Source organism: Cucurbita pepo, chromosome 10 (assembly GCF_057944985.1).
Source record: "Cucurbita pepo subsp. pepo isolate OVF chromosome 10, ASM5794498v1, whole genome shotgun sequence".
Taxonomy (NCBI): Eukaryota; Viridiplantae; Streptophyta; class Magnoliopsida; order Cucurbitales; family Cucurbitaceae; genus Cucurbita; species Cucurbita pepo.
Genome location: NC_141807.1, coordinates 8,172,150 through 8,179,519, shown reverse-complemented (window position 1 = coordinate 8,179,519; position 7,370 = coordinate 8,172,150). Strand labels below are relative to the sequence as shown.

The 7,370-nt window shown below is 35.9% G+C and overlaps 2 non-coding genes across 2 annotated transcripts; both read right to left on the bottom strand.

Annotated features, from left to right (window-relative positions):
* Nucleotides 1-1,510: 1,510 nt before the first annotated feature.
* Nucleotides 1,511-1,582, bottom strand: TRNAQ-UUG (transfer RNA glutamine (anticodon UUG)). The gene has a single exon. It is a non-coding gene; the product is annotated as a tRNA-Gln (tRNA).
* Nucleotides 1,583-3,269: 1,687 nt separating this feature from the next.
* On the bottom strand, nt 3,270-3,341 carry TRNAC-GCA (transfer RNA cysteine (anticodon GCA)). Its single transcript has one exon. It is a non-coding gene; the product is annotated as a tRNA-Cys (tRNA).
* Nucleotides 3,342-7,370: the final 4,029 nt, after the last annotated feature.

Below are 7,370 nucleotides of genomic sequence, written 5' to 3'. Positions count from 1 at the left end.
ATTATGGGTCTCCTGCTCTCAAATTTCTTCCAAATTCGAGAGCAATCCTCCACCATTTCTCTTCAAACTTATTCCTATCGTTTCTCAACAAGATTACCCACAAGTTCTATGAAGGAATAGAGTGCTGAAAGTTCCTAGAAACCATTCCCCCAATTCAATCCGCCATTGAAGAACTTCAAAGAAAAACTTGAAAATCCAACCCGAAGATACATGATGACTCGTCGAGCAAGAATGCTTCCATAGAAGACCACGAAGAAAAATAACCTCAAGAGCGTTCCAAATTGAAGGAAATAGGTTTCAAAATTAAATTGGGGATAAGAGTCAAAATTCCTATCTACGATCTCTTTTCCTTCAAATTAAGGATTCCTCTAGCTTCAGAGGAAGAAGTTGAGTAAACTTGATGAAGGAATCCAGAGCTGAAACGTCGTAGAATAAGCTACCCACGAGATCGAAAATCTGGCGTTTCGAGTGAGTTACATACCGAGAACGATTTCTAGAAATTAAGGTCCTACACTCAAAGACGTTCCTCCAAACCAATTCCTTGAGCCTGAAGATAGGATATGGAAGAGGTTCAATGAAGAAATACGGCCTTGAAACCCCTAGAATTGGCTACCCAATAAGAAATCCTTTGTTTTATCTCAAGCGATAAATCAGATTTTGGATAACCTTTTGTAGCGAATATATTAGGCTACGATCCACGAGAAGTTATCAAATAATTCTCAAGCCCTTTCTTGTAACATCCATCTTTAAGTTTCACGAAGAAATCGAGGAGAGAAACACTATAAATGTGGCTGTACAGGCCGAGTTTCAGATGGCGGCAATGCGAAAAATGTGCATCTTCTTCCTGTTCAGAGGAAGAAAACGATGATACGGCCAGTTCAACTAAACTGTCCAAGTCAACTCAAAAGTTGACCTTTCTCGGGTTTTCTCAGTAGATCTTATTTTATGAAATGTTGTATGAATCTTTTTCCCGAGAGGTTATATAAGGTAATGAAGTTTGGGAGTTATTGGAAAACTTTAGTTAGCGAAACCAAGATATGGGAGAAAATGCTCATGACGATCCATATGACTTTACCTCCTAGGATAACTAAAGTGGTATCCCAAAAAAAATAGATTCCCCAGATGTACCCTTGGTCTCTAATAGATACTACGTGCACAATATCATGTTGGGCTATTTCCTAAGAGAACTTATAAGTTCCAAGCTTGACCCAAGATGTTAGGTATATGTACCAGCACCACGATTTGCAACGATTTGCTAGCAGGATGCTACGATTATGACAACGCCACCTATGCACTCATAGGAAGTGGTAACAACCAAGCTTGACCCAAGATGTTAGGTATATGTACCATGAGCAGCCTGCACCACGATTTGCAACGATTTGCTAGCAGGATGCTACGATTATGACAACGCCACCTATGCACTCATAGGAAGTGGTAACAACGTTTTGCTTTAAAATGTCTTGTGTTGTCGTTCCTTATTCTGTGTTTTCACATCAAGGTCATTTCATAAAGGTCCTACCGGGAGTTGAACCCAGGTCGTTGGATTCAAAGTCCAAAGTGCTAACCACTACACCATAGAACCCCTTGTAAAAATTTATTTTGGAATGGTTTTCCTATTTTATGCCGATTCCACAAGAAGGGTGATTCTATCATGAGTCAAACTCAAGTTATTGGATTCAAAGTTCTAGAGCTGTTTTATCTAACTCGTTGTGATCTTGAGCACCTTTAGAGTGGTTGCAGAAGTAACCCTCCGGTGTTGATTGAAGCTCTTGGAGAACATGTAATTTTATATATTTCTTATAGTTAATTTATATATTGTTGTATATTACAAACAAATTGAAATAATACTTTACATCCCCGTCTTTCTTTCTTCCGTGCAAAACTTAACATGAAAACTATATTATTTCAATATTCACTCGAGAAACAAGGGGTGAAAACTATATTATTTCAAACCCTCCATTATTGCTTCTACTTTGCGTGAAAATGCTTCCACTAAATCATGTTACTAACTAGTTGGTTTGGTTTGGTTCAATTCTTGGGTCCACTAGATTGAATTGACGTAGCTCAATTAAACTCTTGATAATATAAAAATTATAAGTTTCTTAAATTAAGTTAAATTAAAAGTTTAACCCCTAATCTTTTTTAGAATGTTTAGCTTTGTGTCTGGTTGATCTCTAAATGCTTAGAAATATCTAATAAGACTTCTATTTAAGGAACTTTTCACTATAAAAGAGGTAAGACTTCACGTTTATTATTAAGGAATTTCAAATGAGTGATTTGATATATCACAGAGGACAAAATATTTATTTGTTTCAAATATCTTATGTTGACCATTCTTTTTTGTCAAGTATTTTGAATATTATCATTGTGAATTACTAATGGTTAGGTAAAGATGACATCAAAATTAATACTTTAATTTCATTTTCAAAATTTATTTCCACTTAACTCAGTTGACTAATAATCATAATAGTCACCCGTGCACAAATATTTACAACCTTACAAGGTAAAATTATAAGGAGTACAAGAAAAAAGTGTTTAAAATAGTTTCAAAATATAGAAAAAAAAATAGTAGGAATTGGTCAAAGTCAACATCCATTGATCACTTATGGCACAGCACAACACAACACAGATGAGGGTAACATTTTATTTATTTCTCTACTATATTAGGCCCTTTGGTTTATTGGCTTTACAAGATGGAGACATGAAGTTTTCTATGTTCGAAATAAATTTGGTTGATTGTTTTCTGGTTAGCATTGGGGTACCATCAAAACTTATTTATTTCTTTGAAATGTTTGAGTTTATAATTTACATGTTTTCATTTTTATACTCTGTCTGCTTGCATTTAGAAATGAAGCAAAATTAGTCTGAGGGTTTTAGGCAGATTGTTATAATTCTAATTTTTAACTAAAAAAAAAAAATTAGTCTCGTTGTCACGCTTAAAACTACCCTATAGGTATAATCGACCTATTATCCTTCCACCAATAGGAGCAAAAGGCAACGTTACTATGTGAAACTAGTTTCATGTCATTTATTCAACAATAAGGGTGTTAGCATGCATTTGGAAATGAACCCATATTTAAAAAAATTATATAAAATAGAAAAGAATTGTTATGTCAAAGACAATGCGAAAACCAACTATTCCTTCACCCAAGACCATGGCCCGAGAATCATTCCAAGAACCCTAACGGATGGGTTACAAACTCACATTTCGGTGGGTTCTCCAAGCACGGATTGCAAGTTAAAAGAGGTTGAAAACAAAGTAAAATGAAAGGGCCCAACCAAATTCGAACAGGTGACCTCTTGATCTGCAGTCAAATGCTTTACCACTGAGCTATGGACCCATTTTGCATGATTTCAACCTGAGTGACCCCTTCTACAGAGTGTCAGTCTAAAAGTGTAAAAAGTGTCTCTCCAAAATAAAAGGGCCCAACCAAGTTCAAACGGGTGACCGGTCAAATTCTCTACCACTGAGCTATGGATCCATTTTGTAGGATTTTAACCTTAGTGACCCCTTAGACATAGTGTCGGTCCAAAAAGTGTAACAAATTTCTATCCAAGATAGAAGGGCCTGTTAGGATCGCACAACAACGCACACGCTCGATCTAGATGAACACAAAGAACAGGATAGAGAAAAGTGCAAGGAGAACTCTGGCTAAAAGGATTTTTCTATTGATGACTTCACGGTACAGTAAGAGAGAATTACAGAGAATAGAAAGTACTTTTCAAAGCTCTGGCGGACGGGATACATATAGTTCAGTTTACTATATATAGGTTTACCAGATTTAACCATCTACTATATATAGTCATTTACTATATATAGCTTTACCCGATTTAACCATCTACTATATATAGCTATTTACCATATATAGGTTTACCGGATATAGTTTTACCAAATATAGCTGTACTGGATATAGCTTTACCAAATATAGCTTTACCGGATATAACCGTTGACCAAGCTATAAATAAGCCGCAGGCTCTATAACCTAACAATTCTCCCACTTGGAGATTGATCTAGTCAACCAAGAATTTCATTCTCAAACGACCATGAGCATCTTCATGGTCTTCATGGCACCATATCAATTGAGGCTTTGCACAACCTCAATATTCCAACATCAACACATTTTTGTCAACATGTTTGCTGGATTCTTTGCACCCTCTATATTCTCCAAACACATCACCATCTTTCACTAACCTGCAAGTGAAATGGTATCGTCTTATGTGTTTTCTCTTTAAATGATAGACCGGGTTCCTTCGCCAACTGTATGACACTCTGGCTATTTCTGTTAAGAATCTTCGTGCTGCTTCTTGCCCATTCTTCCAGATAGTCAGTCATCCATATCGTCTTCTTTCCAGCTTCAACTATTGCCACGTACTCAATCTCAGTACAACGCATTTTTGAAGCCTAGATGTCCCATCATCCATGGCTTGCTCCTACTTGGTTGTATCCTCCAACTGTAGGGTCTCATCAAAGGGTTGTGGTTCCCTTTCATCAGCAACAGATAGTGTAATGAAGATACATACATATCTGGTACTCTGATAGTACAGGATGATCTTCTCAACACTAGTTCAGGTGTCAGTTGCTCCACTGCTTATTCCTCCGCAACAACCTTAGGAGTTTGTTGAGTATCTGCTACAAGATCACTTGGTGATTTTCTCCGCAACTCAACCTCAACTCCCACTTGCTTTGTTGTCTTGGAACCTTGCTCCACATATGGTTCCTCAGCAGTAGTCTCAGGAGTTTCTTGAGTATCTGCTACAACATCACTAGGTGAGTTTCCCTGCAACTCAAGCTCAACTCCCACTTGCTTCGTGGTCTTGGAACCTTGCTCCACATCTGGTTCCATTTCCAATCACACTTTCTTCAATTCTCTGGCGGTTCTTGTGAAGCTAACTCGTTTCTGCTTGCTCATAACGTAGTTCTCACAACGACCCACATCAACAGATTTCAGACCTTCTAAAACTTCTTTCGCAGCCAGCCTCTTCATTCCTTTCGCACTCATAGGTTCAAGTCTATTGGGCTGTAGACTTGAATTTGAAGCACTCTCAGCAACAGTAGCTGTGTTCATACACCCTGCAGTGGTGTATAAGGTTCCAGATTTTGAGCCACGTGCTACCACCGTAGCACCCTTCATAATCTTCCACGAACTCTTCCCTAACTTTGTTGCATAACCTGTGCTGTCCAACTGACCAATAGAGATCATGTTCCTTCAGAGACCAGGAATATATTTGACATCCTTTAATGTCCAACCATTTCCTGCCGGAGTTTTTCAGTCGAAAGTGCTAACCACTACACCATAGAACCACTTGTTAAACTTTATTTTGGCAGCGATTTTGATAAGCGCCAACAACGCTGGATTTTGCAAAGCTAGAGGTCGTAGTATCCTTAGATACTTTCACAAGGTGTTTTCAACTTCTTTTATAGGTAATTGAACTTTTGAGTCCATGTAAATGATTGGTTGGATTAGTATCAGTTTAAGAAGACAGAAGAGAGAAGAGAGAAGAGAGACTTTGTTACAAATTCTCCCAGGTAACAAAGTGTTTTCAACTTCTTTTATAGGTCGAATTTTAAAATTAAACCACAACAAAATTTACTTCTATCTAGCAAAACGTATCTGAGTTTGATATTATTTGATTTTGGGTATGGACACAACTAGCTGATTTCTTTTGATAACATTAATGAATGTATGTAGATGTTTAAAGTGTTGATCTTAATGGTTTTAGAAAATATCAACACATCATCGATATAAACTATCGAATTTTTTTGAAAGGATTGAACATATCATTCATAATCTTCTGAAATTCGGATGGAGCGTTATTTAGCCTAAATGGCATGACGTTACTCTCATATTTTCTAAATTGGACATTAAATGCTATTTTATATTTGTCCTTTTAGGAAACTAGAATTTTTCAAAATCCCAATTTCATGTCGAATTTTATAAAAACATTTGACTCTAAATTCTTTTTATCAAATCATTTTTGTTTTGGATTGGATATCTTATTTATTCCAAAACCTTATTCAAAGGTTTATAATTAATTACCAGTATCAGAATTTCTGGTTTCTTTTCACCATGTTGTTAACCTAAAATGCGAGACATGACCACATGCTCTTTGAAGACCTTATCAGCTTCCTCTGCAAAATATCACCTAAAATGTCACAGTATTTAGTGTTCGATGCTTTTTGACTTAACCCTAGGGTTCTATTTAAAGTGAACTTGTGATAATTTTTGTCAAATTATATATTTCAATACCTAATACATTAAGATATAATATCTTATTTCAATAATATTAAAATGTAGTAGAATATCATAATATATGTTTGATTAATATGAATCTCATTCAAATTTCAAATATATATTTTTATTTAATGTTTATGATACACATCAATTATTTTAATATTTAACATATCAAATACGTTAATATGTTTTGAAATTATACTTCAAGACTATAGGAACTTGCTCAGAGGACCTGAGAGTTACATTGGCCTACAATGCATCTCATGGACGATGCAAAACTATGGTGGCGCTTGAAGGTGAATTGTATAAAAAACTGATCATGCACCAAAAAATCATGGAAAGACCATTGATGGAATTGAAGCAATCGACGCTCCCCTGTATGGGTTTCCAATCAAAGACCTAATGTTTGATGTTGACTCTTTTCAAGAAAGAGCCACATGATCAAACAATAAGAAACGGGGCGGTATCTCTGAGAACTCTATCACACACATAAAAAAAAATATGTCGAAGAGTTAGACATTACACAGAAGATCTGGCTTTCATCAAAGAGACCCGAGTTTGATTCTCGAAAATGAAATTTTATTTTCTTATTTCGTTTATTTTATAGTTTCATCTTTTGTCACCAATTATATTTAAACTTTACCGGTTTGAGAAGCACTATAATGGATGATTTCAATAGTATCTTAAATTCAAAAGACTTTTATGAACTTGGTTTGAGAGGCACAATAATGGTCAAGTTCAATAGTATCTTAGATTAAAAAGACTTTTATGAACATTGAACCTTTAATAGTGTTATGTCATAGATATTTGGTTCAATTTCAACAAGTGAGGTTGAGGTTATTCAAATGGTTAATGTGATAATCCGGTCATTTTCAAGGTCTCTTTTGTTGAACGCCATCATGGCTGAGATGACTGAGATGACTGAGATGAGCACCAGAGTAAGTTTGACAAGGAGGGTCGTAGAGAACCACACCCCAAGCCAAGCTCATGTTGGGCTTAACAAACTAAAAATCCAAAAACACAAACCCTTAAATGGGAACCAGGATGCTAAGGAATTAAAAAACTTTATTTTTGACGTACAACAATACTTGAAGGTTACAGGAACTTGCTCATAGAACCTAAGAGTTACGTTGGCCA